This window comes from Dermacentor albipictus, chromosome 5 (assembly GCF_038994185.2).
Source record: "Dermacentor albipictus isolate Rhodes 1998 colony chromosome 5, USDA_Dalb.pri_finalv2, whole genome shotgun sequence".
Classification (NCBI taxonomy): Eukaryota; Metazoa; Arthropoda; class Arachnida; order Ixodida; family Ixodidae; genus Dermacentor; species Dermacentor albipictus.
The window spans coordinates 14,428,794-14,456,211 of NC_091825.1; the positions used below are offsets into that span (position 1 = coordinate 14,428,794).

A 27,418-nucleotide genomic window follows, 5' to 3' on the forward strand; every position below is an offset into this window, starting at 1 on the left:
CTTGTGTTTGGTGTGGGGCCGGGTAAACCATACAGCTGTTGCACATAAAATATCGCTATTGATAAAGGGAAATCAGACATCCACCCGTTTGTAGCAATTGCTACAAAGGAAACCCATACGGGTTTCTCGAAAGGAAAGCCTCAGGGTTGAAGAAACAATATGACCTGGTCCGGGACACGAACCCGGGACCACCGCCTTTCCGGGGCTGCCGCTCTACCATTTGAGCTAACCAGGTGGCTAGCAGACGGCGGGGCGAAGTCGAATTGGTCGACAACACACGAAGCAAAGGTAAGTGTTTGACGTAGTAGTTCTGCGGAAACCCGCAAGGTGGAGAGAAGTAATTGATAAAGGGAAAATCAGACATCCACCCGTTCGTAGCAATTGCTACAAAGGCTCCTTGCTCCTTTGTAGCAATTGCTTTGAACGGGCGGATGTCTGATTTTCCCTTTATCAATTACTTCTCTCCACCTTGCGGGTTTCCACAGAACTACTACGTCAAAATATCACTATGTGTTAAACTTGTGAGGGAGTCCTGCAGTGGTATAATATACGTTTCATGCTCCTTGCTCCTTTGTAGCAATTGCTTTGAACGGGCGGATGTCTGATTTTCCCTTTATCAATTACTTCTCTCCACCTTGCGAGTTTCCACAGAACTACTACGTCAAAATATCACTATGTGTTAAACTTGTGAGGGAGTCCTGCAGTGGTATAATATACGTTTCATGCAATTTACGCAAATATTTGCTCTTACCTAGCCAGTAAATCCAGAAAGACGGCTGATATTGTTCATGCAAAGCATTTTAAAAGAAATGTTACACTGCAACGCAATGCCACATATCAACATACATTGCGATATACAGGGAGCAGGACACTTAGCGCCTTGCTCCCTGGAACTAAAAGACGGTCATGTGGCGATGCAAGTAGAAGACACCTTCATGATTACAAGTGAAAGCCTACACAAGCATGCACAAATTGTTGTGGTGTTGCGTGTTACCGCTGTTGGACAGATTGAACATGCTCGGCTATAAAAGTAATATGTGCCGTGTTGAGTCTGACGTTGTCTGACGTGGTTGGAGAGACCACTTTTGGCCGTTCATGTTAAAAAAAAAGAAATACGAGTTAAGACTGCAGCGTTTGACGCCGCTTGCCTTCGTATTGATAAAAAAGGCAGTCACAGTTTGTTGACTAGTCTTTGTGGCTAATTTATTAACAGTCTCTCCTTGCTAGACGACAAGGCTTCATATAATTACGCAGTATGCGGGATCCGCAACAGAACTATTTAAAATATTTTTTTTGAATTTAAACAATAATACTTGTTTGTAACTTGTCATATGCGTTGCAGACACGTAAGGTTGTGTAATGACGTATCACATACTTTTACGGTGAAGACCAAAGGAAATCTCTTTTACCTTGAACATGAAGCCTTTTGCGAAAAACGTGAACTTTACAGCTTTTTAGACGATCGACTGAACCACCAAGGCTTCAAATATTTTGTAGCTATACTATGTCAACCAGGCTGCAATTTTATATTTATTTTGTGCCTTGTGGGTTTCCCTGCGTTCTGAGAAAATAATTCAAACTTTGCAATTTTGGCAGTTACACCGCTTCACTTGCTTGACATGAACACCATCTGAATATCTGGATCGCAAAATTTCTCTTCGAAAAGAAACGCTGATCAGTGCTTCTAGCTTAGCTGGGCAAGAACAATTAAATCTTGCCAAAATAGTGGAAAATTACTATGAGTAAAACTAAATGGGGAGAAATAGTTCAGAACTTCAACAAACGTAGGCAAATTTTGTCAACCATATCTATGATGGCAAAAAGAAACGATGGTTCATTTGATGTAGAATGACCGAGTTGTATGTAAGAAAGCAAATGTAAAAAAATTTTTCATTGTACCTACTTTTGCATATTAAGCATACTTGAAACGATGTGCCATAATGGAACAGTTCTTGACAAAACTGGGTCGTTTAGCATGAAACTGAATTTACTTAAAAATGAAATATTAAAGAAATTCTATTAATAATTACCATAAAAACAAAGTGAAGAACCGCAAAGTGCAACACTTGTATGTTGGTTTGAGCCAGCCGTTTTCAGACGACCAACATGATCAACACAAATAAAATTGGAACACAGATGTCAATGCTCACAAACACATTTGTATGCTCGTTTGAGAAAACCGAATTGGACTCTTCAGAAGACTAATGTAACAAACATGAATGAACATAAATATGTCGAGGGTCACAAAAGCAGAACACTTGTGTTTTGCTATGAGATGTGCAACTTGGGCTCTTTGGAGGCTTTAGATTCCATGCGAGAAGCGAGGCCAGAGTGTTCTCTACATAAGACAATTTGGTACCAGGAAATTTGCGACACGTGAAGCCTGTAAAAACAACAAAAGGCCAGAAGTATTAAAAACCAAGTTCCACATGCAAGAGTGTGGCATATAGTATGCACTCGTTATAATAAAATTGAATTAGGCATTCGTTATGCTTTATTCCAACTTTTCATGGGTACAACTTAAGTACAACCACTTCAATTTATTCAATATGGCACAGGACTCCACTAAGTGTCAAATGAAGAAAAGGGCAAAGAGGATCAACACACTGTAGCATGATGAAATAGTAAAGATATTATATTAATAATTACCATAAAAACAAAGTGAAGAACCGCAAAGTGCAACACTTGTATGTTAGTTTGAGCCAGCCGTTTTCAAACGACCAACACGATCAACGCAACTTTATGAATATCCTTGATGTGAAAGATGTGAACTTTGCTTGCTTAGAGATAAAATGGGAAAAATACTTCATGTCGTTCATAAGAAACTTTAGAGGGTACTACGGTCAACTAACATTATTTCTTAGAACTTTCATAATTGAAATGTGCAGCACTTCATTGTGCTTCTCCACGCTGCGAGTGCAATAGTGTCATGTCCCTAGAATTTACTGCGGATTCATCTGAAGTTACGTTTTACGAGTTCACATGCAACTGCAGTGCACTTGCCGCCTTACAATGGCTTTCTAAAGGCTCTCTACTTTAAGACTCTACTAAAGACTCTCTACGTGTTTTCTGCTTCAGTGACTGTTATAATCAGAATTCTCTTTAGTTGTGCACCAAGCTGGTGGCTCTGACAAATGTAGAACGTGACTGGTACGAAGAAATGCTCAGTCTTCTAAGAGCAATAAGCGAGTGGACTGACATTTTAACTCTTTGAGGTTCACTGCCGTACTTCTGTGGCGGCGACGGAACATTTGAAAAAATTCACCTCTTCAGAAGAAGGCGTTGCCTAGCGTCATATTGGAGGTGCTGCAACCTTCTGGAACTTCTAAAGAAATATTTTATTGTGCTGTCGCCCCTTGGGTTTTCTCCAACGCTGATTTTTCTCTGAGATGTTTGGTGGCTTCCATTGCAGTCGTTTGGGAGTTACAATTTAACCTAGTTTAATATAAAAGAAGTTTTGTAAGATTCATCACATTCACCAACTTTCCTACTTTATCCTGCATAGAAGAATAAACCATGTGTGTAAAACTGCAAATACTAAAAGGTTATGTCGCTTTATTTTCACTTTAAAATTTATTTACGCATTTTATTATCAAAAAAGGCACTCCGAACTTAAATCTGGAATAAAAATATTAGGAATGTGCGAAAAGGTATTTTTGAGACCGCACCTAATACAAATCGAATCATGCCAGAAGGGAATCGAATATTCAGTAGCTTTTGAATAATAAACAGCTGATATCACAATTAATATAAAATGATGTTCACAGCTTAGTATTATCAAATTTAGCAAGTTTCTTTCATGCATATTATGTTATGAAGAGCTGTTTATTAAAAGCACAAATAGAGCAGGAAACAACTAGTTTCCTCACATGCATATGACTCTTCGGTAAGCGTGAATGATTGCTGTACAGCCTCTAAAGTACAGCTACTTAAGTGAAGTAGCCTGCTCTGCTACACAAGTTCTCACGTTTTATGTCTATGCTATGTCATTGGACGTGAAAATTTACCGTAATTTTGCTCAAGTTTTATGTTTCATTGGTGTCTTGACATATTCCAAGCAAATTTCAAGAAATTAACATTTACGAACAGTTACTATTCGAGAGGAAGATAGAATCGAGTAGGACACTATTCATTATCCGAAAGTTTCGAGTATTTGCACACCCCTAAAATATATATATATATAACCCCTGAATAGGGGACACATATTTCGCCGAAAAATGGTATCCTCAACGGGTTAAACGAGAACACGTAGAAAGCCCATTATTCTTTTCAATAAGTCTAAGCCGATAGGCTACTTAGCAATGGTTTATAAAAATCCAGTAAACAGGCAAGTAAGGAAACAGGAGACACTTCTAACAATTTTAGAATGGGAGTTGTGGACATGTGCTATGGTGTGTAAGCAGCTTTAGACAGTAATCACCGAGGGTCTCTTGAGTGCTGCTCAATTTATTCAAGCATATAGAGAAAACCAACATAAACGTTTTTTTGTCGCGTCTGAGAATACAAAGTGATAAAGTGCATGTTAATAAATAGGTTAGGTGCTTAAAATGAATAAACGTTCACTAAACATAGTATTGTTAACAGTGATGCGCGTCACTCTGTCCCGATTGTTTTTTTCATTTTCTTTCACAACTGAAGAAAAATGCCAGACAGGTCATGTCGCCTCTGCTGAAAGGCTGTGATTTGGCATGCTTCACATGGACCTTCTTCAAGACAGGAGCAAGTTTAATTCAATGTGGTCTGCTAAAATTGGTGAAACCACAGATTTACATTACAGAACGTGGAGAGCCGTTTTGATGGCCGAAATGTAATGGAAGTGCTGTTCCTGGAGTTGAGCAACAAATGCACTTGAGCATAGCGGGGGGGGGGGGGGGGACTTTGGGCCAGCTGGTACGACATGTATAAAGAGGAAAAGAACCGCGACTTCATACGGAACGTGACGAAGCCTCAGTCTCTTGTTACCGCTCGTCCTGTCCACTCCTTCGTCACGTCCCGTTTGAAGTCGCGGCTCTATTCTTCTTTAAACTTGAGCATATCTTCACCTCGATTCCTGTATTATAATAACACGTTGAGGCTACATAAACAAGTCCTGCATGCCACTAGATTTGGAGCGTGCTTCATACTATTCGCTGAAATGACAGCCAAGCAGCACTACTAATGTGCAACTGCACGTCATTTTGTCTGGTTGAGCCGCCAAAAACTTCTGGCAGTGAAGCCAGCTTTTAAATTTCAGAAACATTCGAGCGGAGAGGCATTAGGCACTTAAGATCATAATAACCATTATCCAAAGTGGTAGGCTACTGTAGCACACAATTGCAGAGGCAGGCTACTTGACAGTCATTTGTTATGCCAATGGCAAGTTGCTAATTTAATATACGAAATGTAAATGCAAAAATTTAATGGGAAAACATGTACGGTACTTCTCTGTAACAGCGTTGACCTGGTGAGGTGAAGAACCTCTTTTTGGCCCTTGGTGTTATTTGCCAAGAGTAAATGATCCCTGAGCTTCATCTTTGTGAACATATGGTGAACCAAGGCCCTTGCGAACTTTCCTCGTCCAGCATAGCAGACCATGGTAAGCTGTGCCAAGATAACCTTATGAATGCGCACACCTCCAACCTATGTGAACCTCCATGCCTAAGTAAATGTTAGCAAGGCAGTTTTGAGCCTTTTAAGCGCATTGACACAACACCCCTACTGCAAATAAATCACAATAGTGCCTGTTGAAGATCTAGGATAATAATCTTACTTGACTTCTTACTAGCGTCTGATTCTATTTAGATGCCACGTGCTCCAAAAAAACAAGGTTTTATCCAGCGCAAACAAGAAAAGTAATAAGTAAACCAAGGTATTCAAAACATCTAGTATTATTTAATGCTATTAGCATTCTTAGGATACTTCACACTTTAGGATGTCTGTCTCTATTTTCCCGCCCATTTCTGTCACTGAGTGGTCCATGGTCTAATGCATAAAGATCGGGCTGATATGTTGAGGGAAGCAGGTTCATAATCAACCGTACGACCAGCTTGGGTCACTGGGTACGTGACCCTGGGTATGCGCCACTATTCAGTGAGTCTCTTTCACGCCATCTTGGGCAACAGCTGCAGCTTGTGTTGCAGCTGCAGTAGCTCGAAAAGGAACATGACTGTCGATGTTAATAAGACTACCACTACACAACGGATTGCCTTGCTGTGCTCCAGAAGTAATATGCGAGATCCTACTCTGGTGTGTGAACTGTACATAAGCTAAAAGGACAGTGTTCACCAGCCGCCACATCATCAAATAAATTAATTGACTCGCAAAGCACAGGCTGCACAAGATGACAGAGTGGACTCAGTGGTTTGTGGACAAGCACAGCATTGAGAAGCACATTGTTGCCGTCAACTTGCAGTCAGTTGAGGTCAGGGACCTCGAGGGAGACTCAGCCTCGACGCACGTCATCGTGCCCAATCACAATTTTGTCTGTCTCGTTAGTTCCACTATCATATGAATGTGTATTACGTATCGCCACTAATTAAAATGTAAGTAGATCCTTATATCTACAATATTTATTAAATATTTATGGAGAATATTTTGAGCATGAGCTTTTGCAGAGATAATGAATGCGACAGCTTAAAGGAGTACGAAATGAAAAATTAAACAAATTCTGGGATTTTACGTGCCAAAACGACAATCTGATTTTGAGGCACACCATAGTCGGGTATACCGGATTAATTCTTAAGCCTAGCTATATATACTGTTCTGAGGAAAGTACATGTCACATTGAGAAAGTCTGTTCCATTGTTCTCGCTTTGCTCATTGCTCTCTACATTGTCTCGTTAGGCATATTTAGAGCGCTAGTGCTAAATTCTTCATGCATGAATTTATGTCTACTCCCGTTGTAATACTCTCGCATGAAGGCCTCTAGGGGTATTGTAAATAAATAAAATACAGTGAAAGCTCGTTAATTCGAACTTCAATAATTCGAATTTATGGATAATTCGAATTGTACGATTTGGTCCGGCCAAGCTCCTCAGAAGTATATGTATAAAAAAGTCCGTTAATTCGAACGCGAGAAGGTTCCCTCACAGATAATTCGAACTACGCTCGCTTGGCACACGGCCAGAGAAACGCGCCTACTGCGTACACACAAGGCTACATCGCCTCCGGAATGGAGAAAACGGCGAGAGAAGGCAAAATCGGAAAAAATCTAACCGGCGCGGGGTCAGGCAGAAGGCAGCGGCGGCTGCCACCTCTTCGTTCTACGTAACCTCTGAAACTTCTTGTCCGTTGCGAATCTCAGAGGCTTTGCAAATCTTGTGCAGCTGCTATTGTTGTGCGGAGATGGCGCGGCAAGCACCAAAACACAGCGAATCAAGTGCATTGTAGCTGCGTTTGCAATCAAGAACCAACGAATCGGGGCCTTCGCCACCTTCACATGTTCAGCGTCTTTGTCTCGGCAGTCTTCATCGGTTGTGCACGTCTGTTTTCAGCTTAGGAGGTATCGGCCATTGCGATTCATTGTGATAGTGTTAAGCCTCACCTAACGTTCGTTTCGGTGGACATCGGTGGTGTGGCACAGTCGGACCCATGGGCTTCGACTTGAAGATGGCGTGTGCCCGCGGCACACGCCATCACTTGCTGACAAGCCAAATTTCTGACATGCCCTACTGCTTCCAAATCGCAGTGCTCTCCTTCACTTTCGTTAGTTCGAACTTTCGTTAATTCGAACTGAAGCGGCTTCCCCTTGCGGTTCGAATTAACGAGCTTTTACTGTAAATGAATGTGTACTTGAGCTCATGTGTGCAAAAATATTGTGTGCAGTCTGCGAATAAAACGTTTTGTGTGCTCTGACAGGGCTACCATATTGATGCCTCTCTGTTCACAGGGAGGCATCAATATGGTAACGTTTATTTCAGAGAGTGGTGCCAACACTTCAGCTTGACTGTGCTTTATTACACCAGACTTTGAGAAATATAAATCAAGTGTTAATGGCGAAAAAACTACCAAGCACAACACTACGGCATTTAAACAAAATTCTGTGATTATCTCAGACAAGACAGAAAAAAAGGGGAAAGAAAGAAGCAAAAAAAAAACCTTGAGGTGTATTTGCAATTTAATAATTTAAATGGTTGAGTTAATGTTTGACGGTGACTCGCCGTCTCTTTTCGAAGCGACAGGCTTTCACATGGTAGGCATTGGTGTTGGCAATAAAAATGAAGGTTCTGAAAGAAAGATGCGTTATTAACACGCTTCAATATATTCAACAGAATGGTCAAATCAGATTGTGGGGTGCTACATGCTAAAACAACGATATTATTGACTCACGCCGTAGTGGAGCACTCCCGCATAAGTTTCACCACCTGCGATTCTTTCACATGCACCCGATGCATGAATGTTTAAGCATTTCGCCTGCATTCAAATGCGGTTGCTGTGGCTGAGATTTATTCCTACGAACTCACGCGGAACGCCAAAGGTATGACACAACCATGGTGGGTACAATGGCCAAATTAATCCCGCAATCTATCAGGCAAAGGCATTTGCTTATAGCTCAAAAAGGCTCGCGATTAGGTATTTTGTGTTCATCACGAGGCCCGCTTTCTAAGTCGTCATTATCAGCCTATTTTTTATGTGCACTCCAGGACAAAGGCCTCTCCTTGCGATCTACAATTATCCCTGTAATGCGCTAGCTGATTTGAACTTGCGCCTGCAAATTTCGTAATTTTATTATGACACCTTGTTTTGTGCCATCCTCGGCTGCGCTTCTCTTCCCTTGACATACATCCTGTAACTATAATGCTGTAACTAAGAGCGGCTATTTATCCTATGCATTACATCGTTACGCTAGAAGCATAGCGCGGTAAGGACGATCGACAATGTCTAGACAGGACAAGCGCTTGCCCTCTCTAGTCTTTGTCGATCGTCCTTCCCGCGCTATGATTCTAGTGTAACTATGTATTACCAACCAGCCCAAGCCTATACTCTTCTGAAGAGCATTACATCGCCCCACCAGCTTCATTTTTTTCTCCTCATGGCAACCAGAACATCGGCTGACCCCATTTGAGTTTTGATCCACACCGCTCTCTTCCTGTCTCTTAACGTTACACCTGGTATTTCTTGCTCCGGCGCTCTTTGGGCAGTTCTTAACTTGTTCTCGATCTTCTTTGTCAACCAAGTTTCTGCACCCTATGTTAGCACCGGTGGAATGCAATGATTATAAACTATTCTTTTCAACGACAGTGCTAAGCTCTCATTAGGAATTTCGTAATGCCTGAAGTATGCACTGCAACCCAATTTTATTCCTCTGTAAGTTTTATTCTCATGATCAGGGTCCCATGTGTACATGAGCAATTGAGCTATATAAACATATTCCCCTACAGACTCTAGGGGCTGACTTCCGATCCTGAATTCTCGTCCCATTGGCACGCTATTGAATATTATTGTTCTCTTCTGCATATTCCTTCACTTTATTGGTTAAGGCCCTCAGTCATTCGTTTTAATTTGTCCGCAGTGTTGCTGAACACGAAAATGCCTTATGCAAACAAAAGGTTCCTGAGGTATTCGCCGTTGATATTCAATCCCAAGCCTTCCCAGCCTAATGGCTTGAATACTTCTAGCAATGGAGAGATTGGAGAGATGTCTCCTTGCCTGGCCCCTTTCTTGATAGGTAACTTTCTGTTTGTCTTGAGGGGAATCAAGGTGGCTGTGGAATCTGTGCAGGTATTTCCATATATATTCACGTAAACCTCCAGTAATCCCTGACTACGCAATGCCTCTATGACTGCTGGTACATCTACTGAAGCAAACGACTTTTAATAATCTATGAAAGCCATATGGAGACGATGGTTCTGCTCCGCAGATTTCTCGATTTCCAAATATTTATGCAGAGAAAATTTCTGCTGAGCGGCAAGTAGGCAAACCAGTCGCAGCACAGTTTACTAGACGGCAGGGACGAGTGGCAACGTCACAGTAGAGTGCAGGGACCCTCTCCTAGTCTAGGTGGCGCTCGTATAACGCAATTTTCGCCACTATAACAATATGACCGGCCTGTCACAGCAGTAGATCCACTTAGAAAAAAACACGTTGATTTCCCTAGAAGCCAGTTTGATAGCAGCGCTACGCGCAAGTGGGAAGTCTGTTTTTTAAATCGCTTTATTTGCTTCTTTTGTGGTGGGTGGTGGCCTGACTACACGCGTTCTCGTCCAGCCAAGTAACGGTCTCTCAACAGAGCTGCGTGGAGGGCTGCCTCTCCTTCCTTTCTTCGAGTTGATTTCTTTCTTTGTTACAGAAAGAGCAAAGAGGAGCTAAAGGCCATAAGGGGCTCTTGCTCGTAAGCGCGTTCGGCTTACACGATAATTCAATGCGCGAAAAAAGCAAACAACGCAAGAGTGAGCAAGTACGATGTAGCAAATACAAATAAACAAGATACTATGTACAATATACAATGACAATGTGAAAAGACGTTTTATGCGTTAATTTTCTTTGCTTGCTTGTACATACACATTATAGTGCATATTAAAGCAAACATATATGGCGCGTAAAATGTTAGTGCGATAGCATTTTATGTATAAGTAATTGGATAATGCATGAGAAAGGTTTTTATACATTGCTTAAAATAGGGTGCACATAAATCATTTTTTTGTTCAACGATGTTTAGTAGCCTTGGTACTTATTTTTCAGAAGCAGAATCAGAACTAACTTTATTTCTAAAACACTAGTTGGGAGCCCCCAGGCAAGAAACTGCCGCAGACAGCCTGACGGGACCAGGGGCCTTACAGAGAGCAACAGGCAGTGGATTTCACAAATTCGAACAATTGTAATTATATACAGTCATTATAAAGAAGGAATGAACTTGCTTGATAGGGATACAGCATGCTTGGTCGACATTATCACAGAATGCATAAACACTGGAAGAAATGTAGCAGCCAGGAGAAAAGAGAAAAAGTTCATGGCTTCATTAGGTAGTCACGCACCTCCAATTTAAACGTGTCGAGCGGGGCACTGAATTAATGTGAGCTTTTAAGAGGTGGTATAGTGTTGATATGCAGTAATCCAGCCTATATCTACCGTAAGTTGGCACTGGTCTTAGCCTGTTATGTATGCTGTAGTTATACGGGGAATGTTCTATATTGACACGTGTACTTGTCTTTATCGGGCGACAAGTTTTGTCGCCTAACAAATGTTATCGCACAGCGCGGGACGCGCTTGCATGTATCCGAAGTTTCTGGAAAGTTATCGATGCTTCTATCCGCTGTCTGTTGTCGCCGAACGTTGTGTTATCTGATTTCACCGCTTGACACGAACGGTGTAGAACATTTTAGAAGGCATGCGGGTCCCAACGTTTAATCTGGAACATTCGATGATTGCTGTATAAAAGCCGACGCGCTTGACCCGCTGATCAGATTTTCGACGATCGCCGAGCGTGTTCGCCGCTATCGTTGTGCTATAAGTGTAGCCTGTTTTGTGGGCACAGGTTCGCCCAATAAAAGTTAGTATTGTCGTTCACAGTACTGCTACTGTGTTATTCAACGTCACGACCACGTGACATCTGGTGGAGGTGCTTGTGCGTTCATGTACCGAACGCCCCCGCAAAGCCGCGATCCAAGCCCGAAGCCCGAGGACAAAACCAACGTCGCCCAAGACCAGCGAGCTAGCCGCCGGCTGCAAGGACTGCCCCCAGAGCACGGACGCCTACCTGAGACGTGCAGGAAGATTGCCACCAAGTCCTCCCCAATGGCAGCCCCAGCATCCCCCGTCGTGCTGCAGCAGCCCAGGGAGCCCCCCACGTTCCGCGGTTCAACATTCGAGGACCCGGAAACCTGGCTCGAGACGTACGAGAGGGTCGCTGCATTTAACAGCTGGAACAGCGACGACAAACTGCGACATGTCTTCTTCGCATTGGAAGACGGTGCCAGGACGTGGTTCGAGAACAGAGAAACCACGTTAACGACCTGGGACCTTTTCCGAAGTGGCTTCCTGAAGACATTCACAAGCGTCGTACGCCGAGAACGAGCCCAAGCACTACTGGAAACCGGAGTGCAGCTGCCCAACGAGACCACCGCGATTTTTACAGAAGAAATGAGCCGCCTATTCCGCCATGCCGACCCGGAAATGTCCGAGGAAAAGAAAGTCCGGCTACTAATGCGTGGTGTTAAGGAGGAACTTTTCGCCGGTATGGTACGAAACCCACCGAAGACTGTCGACGAGTTTCTTCGCGAGGCCACTAGCATCGAGAAGACACTCGAGATGCGAAACCGGCAATTCGACCGCCGCACCAACGCTACAAACTATGCCGGAGTTCAATCACTGGCCTCCGAAGACCTGCGCGAGGCTATCAGGGCAGTCGTACGAGAGGAGCTTCAGAAGATCTTCCCGTCGTCGCAGCCTCAAGTGGCCTCGATCGCTGACATCGTCAAAGATGAGGTTCAGCGGTCGCTTGGAGTTCCGGAGGTGCAACCTCAATTACCGCAACCCAAACCCGAAGCGATGACCTACGCCGCCGTCGTACGCCGTCAAGGCCCTCCTCAGCGACCGCGCCAGGGCCCTGTAACGCCGCAATTCCGTCGACCACCGCCGCCGCCGCCGACAGCGCGCCCACCCGTCGCCCAGCGGAGCTACCCGAGGAAGACCGACGTTTGGCGCGCTCCTGACCACCGCCCGCTCTGCTACCACTGCGGGGAAGCGGGTCACGTCTACCGACGATGTCCATACCGGGAAATGGGACTGCGAGGTTTCGCCGTCAACGCTCCGCGCCCGCAGCAAGGCGAACGCCCCCGCGATATCGCCGACTACCTCGCCGCTACTCAGTGGAGCTCTCGACGACCATCGCGTTCGCCATCACCAGGCCGCTACCTGTCGCCGCAGCGCCGACCATACACTGGCCCAGCCCGGGGCCGGTCAGCGAGCCCATATCCGGAAAACTAAAAGCAGCAACCGATGGAGGTGCGGTTGCTGTTCGTCGAACTGACGAAGATCCTCCGCCGCCGACGAAGACGACGAAGAAACGATCTCGACAACAGACAGTGGATAGAAGCATCGATAACTTTCCAGAAACTTCGGATACATGCAAGCGCGTCCCGCGCTGTGCGATAACATTTGTTAGGCGACAAAACTTGTCGCCCGATAAAGACAAGTACACGTGTCAATATCGTTTAGGAGATTATTTTATACATATAAAGAGATAGTTTATAGTCGCATAACTTAGACGCTTTAAACATATTATTCTTAATGAATAGGGGACCACGGCTCGGGTGTCCATTAAAATTCTCAAAGATTCTTAGTATATTCTTTTGGAGCCACTCCAGTTTGTTATAGTTGGTGGTCGTTATAGTACCCCAAACAAAAGTACAATATGAAAGATGTGATTAAAAATTTGCATAATATATTGCATTCTTTATTCTAATTGGAAATAATTCCTTCAGTCTGTAGAGGCAACCAACTCCTTTGCCTAATTCAATCGTGAGCTTAATAACGGGCATGTTCCAAGATATTTTTTCTTCGAACAAAACCCCCCAAAATTTCTCAGATGCAACGCGCTACAGGGCCATTCCTTGAAAGTTTAGGGTGAGTTCGAAGTCACTTTGTTTGTTGAGATGTTTCAAAATAATATATTTAGCTATTTACTATTTAGGGTTTATCTGTGAGTTCAAGGATAATTAGGTAATTTTTTATCGTTGTGTTCAGGGGTGCTAAAGTTGGTGCGGAAAAGAAAATATTAGTATCATCAGACTACATGACTAGTTTGGGAGAATTAGGCACATCACATAAGTCATTGATGAAAAGTATAAACAATAAGGGCCGTAGAAACGACCTCTGAGGTACTCCATGTTTTACCACAGTAGTCGGAGATGATAATGCCATCGACTTTCACACACTTTTTTCTATTGTAAAGATAATTCTTTATGAGATCATGGGCGACGCCACGTACACCGTAATCACGCCGTTTTGAGAGCAGAATATTATGATTTATACAATCAAATGCTTACATTAAATCAATGAACCATCCCACAGTAAAAAGCCTGTTTTCAATGTTGCTAAGAATTTCATTCTTGATTAGTAATAACGCCATTTCAGTAGATATTCCTTTCTGGAAGCCGTATTGTGAATCATTCACAGCGCGGTATTTAGTGAGAAAGTTTTTGAGCCGGGTATGAATGACATTCTCAAAAACGTTGGACAAGATGGGCAGAACAGATATCGGTCGGTAGCTTGCTATATCACTGACGGCTCCACCTTTGTGAACAGGGGTTATACGTTCCAGTTTAAGCTCAGAGGGAAATATACCAGTCTCTAGCATTTGATTGATTATACATGTCAGCCGTAAGGCTATACTGCTTAATAGGGACAGCGCTCAGGCCATCCAACCCGGCGGCGACGTTGTTTCTAATTCTGGAAATGAAATTTGTGACTTCTTGGGCAGTAACAGGAGAAAGAATAATTGAATTAGCCAGCTTTGCACGTGAAAACAGTGGCGTCTTAGTACAATCACCATGGCTATTCGGAGACACGTAGTCGCCAACATTGGAAAAAAAATTCGTTCATTTCTGTTAGGGCGTCTTCATCCATCTTGCCTTTAGTTTATATCCTGACGTCCGTAGTTAGTATGCGTAAATGGTATTTTTCTGATTTGATTACGTAATGGGTATCGAGGAGAAGTGGGTATGCTGACAACACGGAGTCTGTCTTTTTATATGTAAGAGTAATCTATAATAAAATACTTGACTTGCTGGGATCAGTAAATGTTTGCGAAAGAGATTGTGTGTGGGTAAGTCACGCGGCCTACCATGGTAGTTTAAAAAAATTCCGACAACTCGATTCTGCAAGCTTAACAACTTCTCATAGTTTTTTGCTGTCGTTGTTCCCCAAATCAAAGTAACATAAGCTAGCTTTGAGTAAAAAAGAGCATAGTATATTGCTTTCTTCAGCCATAATGGTATTTAGATCACCAATTCTATATATAGAGCCTACTAGTTTGCTAAGATCATTGCTAAGCTTGTTGACACGATTGTCCCAGGAGAAGCCCAAAACCATTTACGTTGTTACTTGTTCTAGCCTCTTTTCTTGAAATAGAACAGTTATGTTAACAGGCAATGGCTTATTTATTTAGCTTATATCGGTTTAAAAATTATATACTGGTTTTGTTGACATTCAATTGTAGTTTGCTTATGTACAGCCATTCACATAATAAGTTCAAGTAATCAGTTATTTCCATTTGTAAGCATTGCTGGGAAGAATTTGTAAAGAGAATATTAATATCATCTGCATGCATGATGATATTAGGGGAGGAAGAAATGTTAGGAAGGTCATTAATATGAAGGTGAAATAATACAGGACCAAGTATGAATTCCTGTGGCACGCCAGTCTGTATTTTGAGAAGTGAGGAAGTCGCCTGATTATATGAAACAAACTGGTAACGATCTGTTGAGTAAGTTATCATTAAATATGATGCTGTATCACGTATACCGTAGTCATAAAGTTTGCACAGAAGTATAACATGATTTACACTGTCAAACGCCTTACGCAGGTCCAGAAATAAGCAAACTATGTATAAACTGTTTACCATATTTTGCAGTATTTGATGTTTTATATTTCGGCCGCACCCACACATGATTTATTTTTTTTTAAATTATGCTGTGCCGTACTAATAATATAACATTTCCTTAACAAATCCTCTAGTCGAGCGTTTAGAGCAGTTTCAAAAAGTTTGTGAAAAAGCGGTAGTATTGATTAGGTCGGAAGCTTTTTATACTGTGGTCAGCGCCACATTTATGAACCGGGCAAGCTCTGGCCATTTTAAGTTTGCTAGGAAAAATTCCGGACTAACACATTTTATTAATAATGTGAGCTAAGACTTTAGAGATGATATCAGGCACATATTTTATTGGAGGTGCCATGATACCGTCGAAACCTGCAGTACTGTTTGACTTAGAATTGTCTATCACGCTTTCTACTTCGCTTGGTGTCGCCGGAAATAACATTATAGAATTTTGCACAGTCGGTTTCACAAAAGTATGAACGATTTATTTTGGGTCTGCTGCAGAAATGTTGCTGCAGCATTGAACAAAGTGAGTGTTTAGGACAGATACGACTTCTTGACCAGCAAGAGTACCGTGGAGCAAGGGCTAGCCTTCCTCCAGATATCTTCTTAATTTCCCGCCAAACATTTCTTGGATTCGTATAAATGTGCGAGAACACGTTCTCATAACATATTTCTTTTGGCCTTTTCTAATTCTGAATTTACTTGGTTACGGTACTCCTTGAATTTGGCTAATTGATTCATGTCTCGTGTTTTAAGAGATGTATGGTAAATGTTATTTTTATTTTTTATTTTTGTAAAAACACATCTATCCATGGCTTTCTAATTTGATTTGGTCGTTTTGTAGCACTATGTGGTGGGAAGGCTATGTCGTAGCAAGCGATTAGATTATCGAAAAATGTATTCTATGCCCCCCCCCCCCATTATTTGGGTGACTTTCAGTCAGCTCAGATTCGCAGTTTGTTTCACAAATAAGAGAGCGAAACTAGGCCAGCGTCGTTGTATCGATGAGGTGGTAGGAATATACAGGCTGCTTGCATTTCTGGGAGGGACCAAGGCAGAAAACAAAAAAATGGATGATGATTGCTTATATCAGAGAACATGACACCAGCAATCACAGGAGAAACATGTACATTAGGGACACAGACACATAATAAGGTGTCGCTGCGTGCTGTTACTCGTGTTGGCAAGGTTACAATATTCGAGCATGCGTGAGAGCACAGCGGCTGATTATATTCTCGTGTTAGTGTATTTTGTGGGGATGCGCGGCCCTCGCGCCTCCCCTGATGTTTTTCCCGCATAGCGCGTCTCCTGTGGTCCCGCTTCACCGCGTGGCCTGCGTGACGTCAGCGCGGTCGATGTGGTTGAAGCGCAGTCCGAGAGACGGCGCGAGCGTCGCGCCGCCGCGAGGTTACTTGGGCGCCGAAAGGAAGGCGCTTGCTCTCTTGGGTTCGAGACAGCGAGCGGGACGGGCGTGCCGTGCCGCACGTGCAACGGCCCTCTTTCCCGGTGGGTCGGCGCACGGCGGGGGACGTCTCCCGCGTGCGCGCCGACCGATGCTTCGGCGAGACCGCCTCGCGTGGCCGCCTTCGAACGCGCCACGATTCGCGTGACTATACACGCGAACGACCAGGCGTTGGGATCCAGCATGGGGCGAACATATTCGCTCGCTTCCGGTCGCGGTGAGTCGGACTTCTAGATTTGTCGCGCGCCCATCGGCATGTTTTGTGGATAGCAACTCGGCTAGCAAGCATTGATGTATGAAAGGTGCAATAAATGCCCTTGTGATCGTTTGCCCTACTGTGTTGTCGTTCCTTTGTCCCAAGAGTACGGTGTGAGAATCCCACATCAGAGCCCACAATTTTCAGCCATCATATCTATGTTCGAATCACCTAGCATGGTAAACATTTTGCCCACACCGCTGAGATAAGCTAGCAGCTTATCGACAAAGAAAAAGAGTTCTTTTTTGTTGCTACAAAGTGGTCTGTAGACTACTGAAAGCGTTCCTGTTTGAAGAAGAATTGTGAGGCATTCAAGGGTGTCAATAATTAGGGAGAAATCTGTAATTTTCTCCGAGTTTAGATCATTTCGTACAGAGGCTTCTAGACCGCCACCTCTTGTGTGTGTATGGTTTAGTGCGTGATGCACGTAGTTTTCGAGCCGTATGGTGTAGTCCTTATCAGCTAACCATGTTGCAGCAAAAAGAAGAACATCGGGACTAGTGTTGGCATGTTGGAGCAATTGTTCAATTTTATCTTGCTTATTTTTATGCTTTGGACGTTTAAATGAAAGATTGAAATACGTTTTTGTAAATCCTCAGATATATTTGCAAATGAAACGTAATCATGATATAAAGATTTACCGACTAAAACCACATCTGGACTCAAACACAATAAAAGTTTGTCTCACTAAGTAAAAGAAAATATTAGGTGCTGATATCTTCAGTGCTGAAAATATGCAGAATGGGAGACGTTTCATTGCGACTTGCCATTACTTTTCCTCCAGCGGTCATACATATTTCCAACTAACCTCATTCTTCCTTTGTTTCGCAGCACTTAGTAACTGCTTACCTTGTCTTGCCAAATGCTCATTAATGGATATAGGACCATTCTCATCAAAACCAAGCATTCTGGTATTAATTTTTTCCTTTCGTAATTTAGCAAGCAAACCGTTCTTTAATGCGGCGCACAAATCGAACCTTTGTGTTTTGTTCGTTATGTTTCGCTGTCGGTACTTGATGACATGCATCAATATCAGAATCTTGCACTTCCTCTGCAACAAGTTCGCCAATCTTCTTAATAATAGTTATTGACTAAGCATCAATAGGAACACCCTTCATTTCTAAGTTGCTGGAACGCTGGTACGTTTCTCGCTCCCCTAGTTTTCACGTCAGCTTTGCGTTTTGCGCTTTAAGTTCCTTGTTTTCTGTTACAACGGCCTATATTACTTCTTTCAATGTTCCGAAGGTCTTAGTTTCGTGTCTAAGTTCTTTTAGATCTTCTAGACTTTCTTTCATTTCTCTGAGTTCATCAATTAATTCAGCACGCAGTTTGTCCAAATTTTTTTTTGACATGAAGCTTTCTCGACTATGACACTATTTCACGCTTGTAGACTCTAGAATGTTTCAGATTTAGTTTCATGCAGTGCGGCAGCAGTGCATAAATTTGAGCTGGAGGAAATTGAAAAGGTATAGCGCTCGCCTGCAAAGCAGATAGATACTTAGTTGTGGGCTCAAGATGCACTGCTAGCGAACTGCAAGCCTGGTCGTCGATCCGCCCCTTTTTTTAAGCCGGCCGTGCTGCTCTGGTTCCCTCGTGTGGTTGGGAAGGCGCCAAGGGAACCACGTATGTGTCTGATTAGCGATACAAGGCCAGGACGATGCAGTTTTGCAATCTTGTAGGCGTTGCACAACTGTTTCACTCGCGGCAAATCTTGCGACGAAAGCGGTCAGCTGCAAAGCAGATAGATACTTAGTTGCCTGCTCAAGATGCACTGGTACCGAACTCCATGATATAAAGATTTTTTTTTGCATTACCAGTCATCGTCGACGGTTTGTGTACCATTTTTATATGTTTCGGTAGCTGTATCTGAAACGCGAGAAAAAAAAATCAGCCACCCCGAACAGAGAACGACCGAAAACGAACACAGTTCCTAAAGTGGTTTGTTTAATACCAACGTATATATGGTGGAATCGGCTACCAGGAAGTCATGTAAGCATACCATACGGAGCAGCTTCCATCAGCAGATTGAAAGGCTAAAGGAGGCGGGGTTCCCACAGTCAGTTATAACTTCTGTTGTAGAGAGCCTGCTCCAGAAGATAAAAGGGAAAGCAAGAAAAAACACGCAAGAACAAACCAGGAGATTAAGACCTGTAGTTGTACCGTACTCCCACCGCGTAGCCCACAACCTGAAAAAGGTCGCGAGTAAATTCAAAGTCCCCGTTGTATTCTCACCCCTTCAAAACTTGCAACATTGTGCGCCCGCGTTAACAACCAGAAAACAGAACGCGTGACCTGCGGAACCCAGCATACCAATCCACTTGTCAGTTGCAAGGAAGGGGTAGTATATCAAATTCCGCTCTCATGCAAAAAAGTTTACATGGGACAAGCGGGGCGGTGTCTTAATGAAAGGCTGAAAGAACACGATAGGTTACACGAGAAAGGAACAGGTTCCAATATGGCCATCCACTGCAAAGAGTGCGGGTGCAAGCCTCGCCTAAGTGAGACTATCATTCTGGACAGAAGTCGAGACAGCGTGGCCCGCGAGCTGAAGGAAGCCTTTTACATTAAAAGGAAGGGCACTGAATGCGTAAGCGAACCATCTAAAATTCTCTATAAAAGTGAGATGTCATTTTTAGAAGCCCATAGTTAAATCTGAGCATGTTGCTGCGCCGCCCGTGCCTGGTGAACATTCCTAATCTTTTAGTTTTTTAGGGGGTACTCCCTTACGCCAGTGTTTGTGTATCATGTAACCATTATCACTTATAGTCATTTGGCCCTGTACACCACGTGTCATCTTCACGAACGTCACATTCACAATCGTTCTATCGCCTTTTGCCCTTTTACCATGTGATGTTTTGACAATGCGCGAGTCGCGCTGCCAGATTTGTGTATATATATTGTGTGCTTCCGTCATTAAAGCATCAGTTGTTAGTAAGCGCTCGTCTGTGTCTCTTCTTCCCGTGTCGTCTGTTTGGCGCTATAGTACTTCAGTAATGCACCAACTAGCCCAACAAAAAGTTTTGCTGGAATATGGTGTAAACCTAATAAAACAAGTGTTGTGCAGGTAATTATCATGAATTAAGAACCATATAAATACTGCAGGCTCTTTCAGGTTGATACCACCAATTAACTCGCAAGTGACTTCACCGGAATTTAATAGATCGCTTCTTTTAAACATTGCATGATAGCTGCGACACCTCCGCGCACATACTAGCATCCTTAAAACCCGTTTCTTTATCGTCATAGCTTACACACAAAGGCATCTAGATTTCGCCGCTAGATTTAGCATCAGCAGCGTCCTGACTTATCAAATTAGAAGGGACAGTATTTCACCGCTATACGTACTCGTACATCTGCTCCAGTGAAGAAACGCTTCTGGGAACGGCCGTCATCACATAAAAACTAAAAATATACTCGTGCAGTTCTCCCTAAGGTGCAGCTGCACAAATGGGCAACTGAGATAAAAGGTCCAAAACGAAAATCTCTATAACGTGTCTTTTCTTTCTTTAGCGAGCTTGTTGCGTCGCACTTTTGATCGTAAAACAAAAGCAGGACAATGGGCGTTTAGAAAATGTGGTAAGTTTATAGCCACCTCCGACAATTGTTCACTTCGAAGCAGGGCTAAAGTTGAGTCAATAGAAGGAGCCCTGGTTTATCCACTGCACTGAAGAGAGAGAGAGACCTTGTTCGAAACCCAGGTAAAAAAAGCGCGGACTCGCATGCTGAGATATTTTAGAGACAATCAAAAAGCATTGGAGGTCTGAAGCGGACTCTGCTGCAATTCTCATTGCTATGCGCTCTTATACAACTTCCCGAAAAAAAAAAGACGATAGGTTAGGGCGATTCGCTCCTGTTTATATCGCAAAAGGCATTCTGAGTTTTGATTTCAAGTACTCATGTAAGCTTTATAAATGTCGTCTTGCTTCTCCGTCACGCAATGACCAAGTAATGAACTTATGAAAAGTGACGCACCTAAAGCAACGATATTGTGTAGCACAACGATCCATTATGTAGTAGTCACATGAGCTGTTGTAGTGCGTTTGAAACGAAATAAGGGATGCGCTAGTGTAACACATTGCTCTTCATATGATGCGTGCAGCTGCTGCCACCAACTGGTCTTTGTATGCGTACTATTAGCACCGCAGTAGTGCACATTACGCAAGAGTAATCTATTTGAGGTGCCTGGATTGAACACAATCTGGTTTCGTAATACCTTGAGTTTGTCTATAGCATTGCGTGAAAAAATAGAAATTTGTAGAGGAAATAAAGCGCTTTCGTGCATTAAGTGCTGTGAATCTATAAATCGTACTCCCTTACAGAGTTCCAAGGAACAACAGACAACTGGGAATGCGCTGCCACTGGTTCACTCTGTGTGCACTGGCGCTATTGATAGGCCTTGCTGGATTTGCCCGCTCTGACGTGTCGGTAAGCTCACAGATTTAATACTTTTTCCTTACACTGCGAGCTTTTTCTACTTTTCATTCTACTGGCCTCGCTGTGACTTTGTCATGGCTATTCCTGTGTGGCTTTCCCCGAAATTCTGCGCAGCATTGTGTTGTTCGATATAGTAGCTGGCTGTACTTAATTTAGCGCTAGGACATTTTCGTGTTTTTAAAGCTGGCCAAGCTTACGAAAAGGTAGGCGAGTTGTTTCCCTACTGATAATGCGATTCTGCTTATCATAATTACATGTTTGTGTTGCCAAAAAAGCCGGCTACACGGTTCTATTTGCGCAGTTTCCTGTGGTGGTTTTCTCGGCACTACTCTCTACGACAGCTCCGATCTTCGGAAAGCCACCTGAAAGATGTAAGAGGCCAAAAGAGAAAGTAAGTGCTCCCGACAGAGGTTGTCGACAATGAAGGGACCCTGTACCAAGCAAGCATGCCATGTCGAGCCGGCTGCTCGGGCAGAACCCCAGCCTGGGCTCATACCACGCTATATATCTACATGAGTCGGGCGAACGTAGTCTTTCCATGGAACGGGAACATTTCTATTTAGGCACATAACATTGACAGGTGGTGCGCTCCGCTCACAGACACTATAGGGAGATATTATGTCCGCCGCACTTGTATATTACGCTTAAATATTACAAGAAAGGCCACTGTCATCACGGAAAGCCACAAAGGACGAAGAAACAAAAAAGAGCTGGTGACGACGCCTCCAAGTTCCCGCACCTTGACGTCATGTATTTTCACGGTGCCTGGTTGGGTCAGACTTTTTTTTTAAAGATGCACTACAATGAGTTGTTCTAAAGGAGCTTGAGACCAAATTTATGAAATTTCAAAAACATTTCCCCACCCCAACAGCCCAGTACAATGTCATACTTTGGAATCCGTGAAGTCGCATGGGCAAGTTAGTGCTTGTCTTTTGGTAAGATGCTCAAGAAATCGATGTTGCGCCTTTATTTTCTCTTCTAACAATCAAAGATGAAAACTAGGATACGCTTTAAATTTTTTACCCGTGTTAATGAACTGTGGGAGGGATACGCGGGTTTTTATGAAGCATGTGTTTCACTTTCTGCCGTTTTCAGCCGAAGCAGAACTGAATCTATTTTTCCGCCATTTTGCGGAACTTATTGAAGTAACTCTTCCGAACTGGTTCAACAAAAGGTTCAGAAGGAAGTGCGGACGCTCTGCTAGGGCATATCATAGAGGAAACGTTGGAGGAATGTTCAAAGCCTCACGAAGTTTTTAAAAGATTGCCACCGCTGAGGGCCAGATTCAAATGTCTTCCAATAACTCCAACTCAACTGTGACATTCGTTATATTGTAAATTTTTTGCCACCTTGCAAGGCTGCCTTTTTGTGCAATGAAAACTTTGCGCAATTTATGTGCACGCGTATCTTGTTCCAGCTGCCGCAACACTGGAACAATCATGTGCAGGTTGCTTTTCTGTTTGAACGCGGTCGGGGCTGAGCCGCAATTGTAATCCACCTACTAGCGAACAATATCGCGACGTTCTTTCAGAGAATACTTGGCGAAGCTTATCCCAATGTTCGTGCATGTATGTTGAAAGTCAGTTAAGAATATTTTAGGCACATTACTGGTCATCTTCAAAATACTGGCCATAATATTATATACACCAGCTGCACCACTTCTTTCAATACTCGATCGAAGCACGTTAGGATGTCCTCTTCTTTTAGGTGCTCTAACAGTGCTGATGTTTGCGTTGAAACTGTCGTCTCTACACAATAATTCTGCTACTGGAGCAGCACTTTGAATTTATGGTAAAAAAGTTGCATGGGACCAATTCCTGCAATTAGGGAGAGTGTTCCCGAGCATTCATAGAACTGTGTGCCAAAAACTCATGCACTATCAATGCAGATGGTATGAGGTCATTATCGTGCTGCAGAATATACCACGCCCCTATTTCGAAAAGGGTAATCTCACGCAACTCCCACGATCTCTCCCACGCTTCTGGGCCTCTACGTAGAAAGCCGCCTCGAAACATGACATTGCGACAAACATTCATGGTGCACAATTCCATGGGAGTCACAACAGACGATCAACGTGACTTAGATTATCGCTTCGTTCTTCCGCGGGTTTTCGCTTTGTGGCCTTGGCTCATGTTTGTTTTTGCACTCCTAGCTCGGCGACTTCAGCTGGATGTCGTCGTTGTATATTGATGTTTCGTCACCAGTGAGGACACGACACCTCGGAAGAATTGATCGTTCTCGTCTGAAGTTTTCCATTGATTGCAACGTTATTTTTGTCGCAACTTTTGCTTATGAGTCAACAGTTTCGACGCAATCTTGGCGGAAACGTTCTAAACTTCTCAATTTTCGGTCAAAATATGCCGGACAGACGCCTTTTTCAAACCCAATGCTTCACATATTATTATAACAGCTATTCAGTTGCCACTATACATCTAACAGAACGTACATAACCAATGTTTTCATCTTCGTCATTTTTTAGGGATCCACGGCTTTGCCGAAAGCGATGGACCCAATTTAACGTAATTATGACCTTTAAGGCATTCTTCGCGTACGAATTTTATCACATTTGATAAATTACGGCACCATTCTTGCCCAATTTCACTCAAAATTTGACGTTCTTGTTATGTTGCATCTGGTCACCGATTTCCTTTGCATACAAAGACTTTGTTGAAGAAAAAGCGCACGCATACAATTCTGCCTTGTCAAACACCAGGCTGGCCTGTACAAGAGGCCAACGAAATTTATTCGAATAGGAAGAGCAGCGGTGCCAGTGATGCTGCATTCTCACCAACTCATTTGCTGACTCACTGCATGCAAGTATGGTACAGGCCCCGAGACGTGCTTAAGTGCTCTAATGGTTTGAGAACGCCTGTGTGCAGGAATATTATGTCCAGTCGCGACACATTGACTTACGGCGAAGCACCGCAAGAACACTGCGGCGTATTTGTAGCCAAGGCCCCGCATCTTTTGCCTGCATGCTTCTGTAGCAAACAGGATCCGTCGACTGCATGTTTCAGTGATGTTTTAATCCGAGAGCACTGCGTGCCCCATTACGCTAAAATCCGGCTTTCTAGTCCAGGGCGGGACCGATTGATGGCGTAGTGGCGCGGCTATCGCCTCCGAAGCAGGCGAAGACGGGCGCACGTGCAGGTGGCGCGAGAACTCGCTGGCGCGCTCCACCCGAGCAGCTGCGGTGTCAGCCGCTCCCCGAATCCCGCAGCGCCATGAATGACCAGCCTAAATAAACCTTGGCTAAGGCGGGTACTTCTCCGCGCCGACTCTCACAAATTGTTGGCCCGGGTGTGATGACCTAGAATTCGCACAAATTCGTGAACCGGACAACCGAGTCTAGCCATGTCAGCGTCAGCACACCTATAATACCAAGGTGAGTGATGTGGCCTCACGCAGCCCAGAAGACGTCTCGCGGTTGTGCGGTGCCCGGCAACTCTACATCGACATGCCGGACATCTGGTTCACCCAGCTAGACAGCCACTTCCTTCTCAACTAGCTTCCAGGCTCCGGCATCGTTCCAGGCACCGGTTGCCACCCTGAACCTTGATGTCTACGACGACTTGCGGGCAGCCGTCCTTGCCCACTCTGTCACCTCGAGCACTCGTTCACAAATGCTCTCGCCATTTGAACCGTCGCGTCATTTCGCATCTTCTCTGGAAATATAAACTTTCATGAAATTTTGAGATGCGTTAAAAAAACTAGTTTCGTTCATGTCTTTTCCGAAAAATACAACAAATTAAAAAAAAGCTGATTGCGCAGGGAACTGTGAAAAATCCGACACATTTATTTCTCCAACACTGACAACTATATAGTTATGACGTTATTGCACCATAAAAATCCGCGCACGGCTTTCGTTTTCAAAATCTAGGCACGATTTCATGTCAACGTGCTGATTTCATACCAAGGCGTCAAGAATGACATTTGTATCAAAATGTTTACGATTCAGTTCTGCACGACGCCTCTACGTTAGGGTTTGCAATACCAATGAACGATTGATTGACTAAAAGTATCTCGCGAAACAAAACAAAAATTGTCATCGATGTTCACCTTTCATTTATTCGTCTTAATCGATTAGACATGTTTGAATAATTGTCTCCTCGAGTTTGACAGGAGGGGCGTTAAAATTTTGAAATCAAACAAGAATGACGGAGCTCGAGCAGTAACTACCGCGGTAGAGCAGTTGTTGACCGTTTTTGCGAGTGCTAAGTGATGCCGAGGCGAGCGTTTCCCCTCTTTCCCCCCACACGACAGCACGCGGCCGGAAGCCGGAGGCTTGAGATGTCTTGGCCATTCATGGCATTACTGTAGAAACCCAGTCGTTCATCGTCGTGTCACTTCCGGTCCACTAAAGGCGTAGGACAGCCCTTGAGCCGGTCTGGAGTATATATTTGAGGTATCGATGGAGTTCATGTCAATTCCAGGACATCTATAAATTTCGAGCGTATATTCTCCCATGCTCGATATCTGGACATCCTAAGAAGCTGTCGGTTTCACCGAAACTTCGCAGCCAATTGGCAATCCTTCGCTGTGTAGAAAAGAGCAGGTGGCAAGAAATCCTAAACCAGTAATTCTTTTCCCTGTGCATATTGCATTGTCTTGCATACTTTAGTTGGTCTTCACCTTCCAGTTTTGGCAGTTTTCTTATTTCTCGTTTAACTGCACAGTACAGGCATTCGCTAGTGCCTTGTATATTGTTTAATTCTGTGTTAATTACCATTTTAAAACATATCGTTTATATTTTCAAAGACCACTGGTGCTAGCCCTATGTAGTCTTCAACAAATTGAAGATTATTCTTGATCAAACTCCATGCACTTGTATTTCTAACTTGGTTCCACCTCTCAAACAACAAAATACGTTCCGCTCCTTTTCCCCCGTCTCGCGCCGAAGGAAAACTGCCGGACCAGTTTTTAATAAAGTTCACTCTCTCCTACAAAAGTAAATCAGTTTGTTTCAACGTTTTGAAAGTGCCCAGGAAAAATGTTTGTTAATACATTAATCGATGAAAAACCCACCCGCTATCGCACGCAACGGACTCAGCTCGTTCCCAGGAACAAGTGGATACCGAAACCCAGGTGGGATTCCCATTTTCAAGCCTCTACGACAATATTTTGGCCGGACCTCGTGGCGGGAGAGCCGCGAGGCCACGCGCCGGAGCCGGTTTCCTCAACAATCCGCCTTTTGCGATGCATTGTGGCGCCACTGTGCGGTGGCCACGAGAAACGATTTGGCAGGCGCCGCTCTCGCCGCGACAGACAGCCGCCGCACGCGAGACACGTGTGCAAGCAAGCAGCGTGCGAGTGAAAACCGCAACAACGTGTGCGCACAGTTTGTCGCCGTCCGCTAGCCATGGAGCCCGCTGGTGACTGCTTTGTACCTGGAGGTTTCTTCAGCGTGACGAACGGCTGGAAAAAGCGCTTCGGCAACGTCAAAATACCCACGGAAGCGCAGCTCGAAGAACACATGGTGTCGAGCGGAGCGCGCTTCGCGCGACAGCAAATGAAAGGAACGATGTTCCAAGAAGAAGGATACGTGCGCAATGTCATGTACAACGACGTGTCAGCAGAATCCACGTGCGGACTTTTGCGTAGTATCTGCCTACCGTCAATGAAAGGCGGCTATTACATCGTGCACGCCGCGATTTCCAAGGCGTCGGGCTCCATCCTGGCTGGTCATTGCCTCTGCCCCGCAGGGTGAGCAAGCTTTCTATTCTACATCTGGAGCGTGACCTGCATGAAC

The 27,418-nt window shown here is 43.9% G+C and overlaps 2 long non-coding RNA genes across 7 annotated transcripts in view; one reads left to right on the forward strand and one right to left on the reverse strand.

Moving 5' to 3' along the window:
• Nucleotides 1–1,208: 1,208 nt before the first annotated feature.
• LOC135906580 (uncharacterized) lies at nt 1,209–20,681 on the reverse strand. Of its 4 annotated transcripts, none has more exons than XR_010565783.1 (5): nt 20,581–20,681; nt 19,050–19,101; nt 18,734–18,965; nt 3,266–3,435; nt 1,209–2,383 (listed from the first exon to the last, which is right to left on the reverse strand). It is a non-coding gene; the product is annotated as an uncharacterized lncRNA (long non-coding RNA). The 4 variants fall into 4 exon arrangements; XR_011514405.1 differs by lacking the exons at nt 1,209–2,383; nt 3,266–3,435 and adding exons at nt 8,078–8,204; nt 10,836–10,886; XR_010565782.1 differs by lacking the exons at nt 1,209–2,383; nt 3,266–3,435 and adding an exon at nt 8,078–8,204.
• Nucleotides 20,682–20,833: 152 nt separating this feature from the next.
• LOC135906595 (uncharacterized) overlaps nt 20,834–27,418 on the forward strand; it is a 42,219-nt gene continuing 35,634 nt past the window's right edge. Inside the window, exons 1-3 of one of the 3 annotated variants that reach the window (XR_010565792.1) lie at nt 20,834–20,933; nt 21,555–21,660; nt 21,971–22,060. This is a non-coding gene — a long non-coding RNA (uncharacterized lncRNA). The other 2 variants (XR_010565793.1, XR_011514780.1) reach the window with 2 other exon arrangements.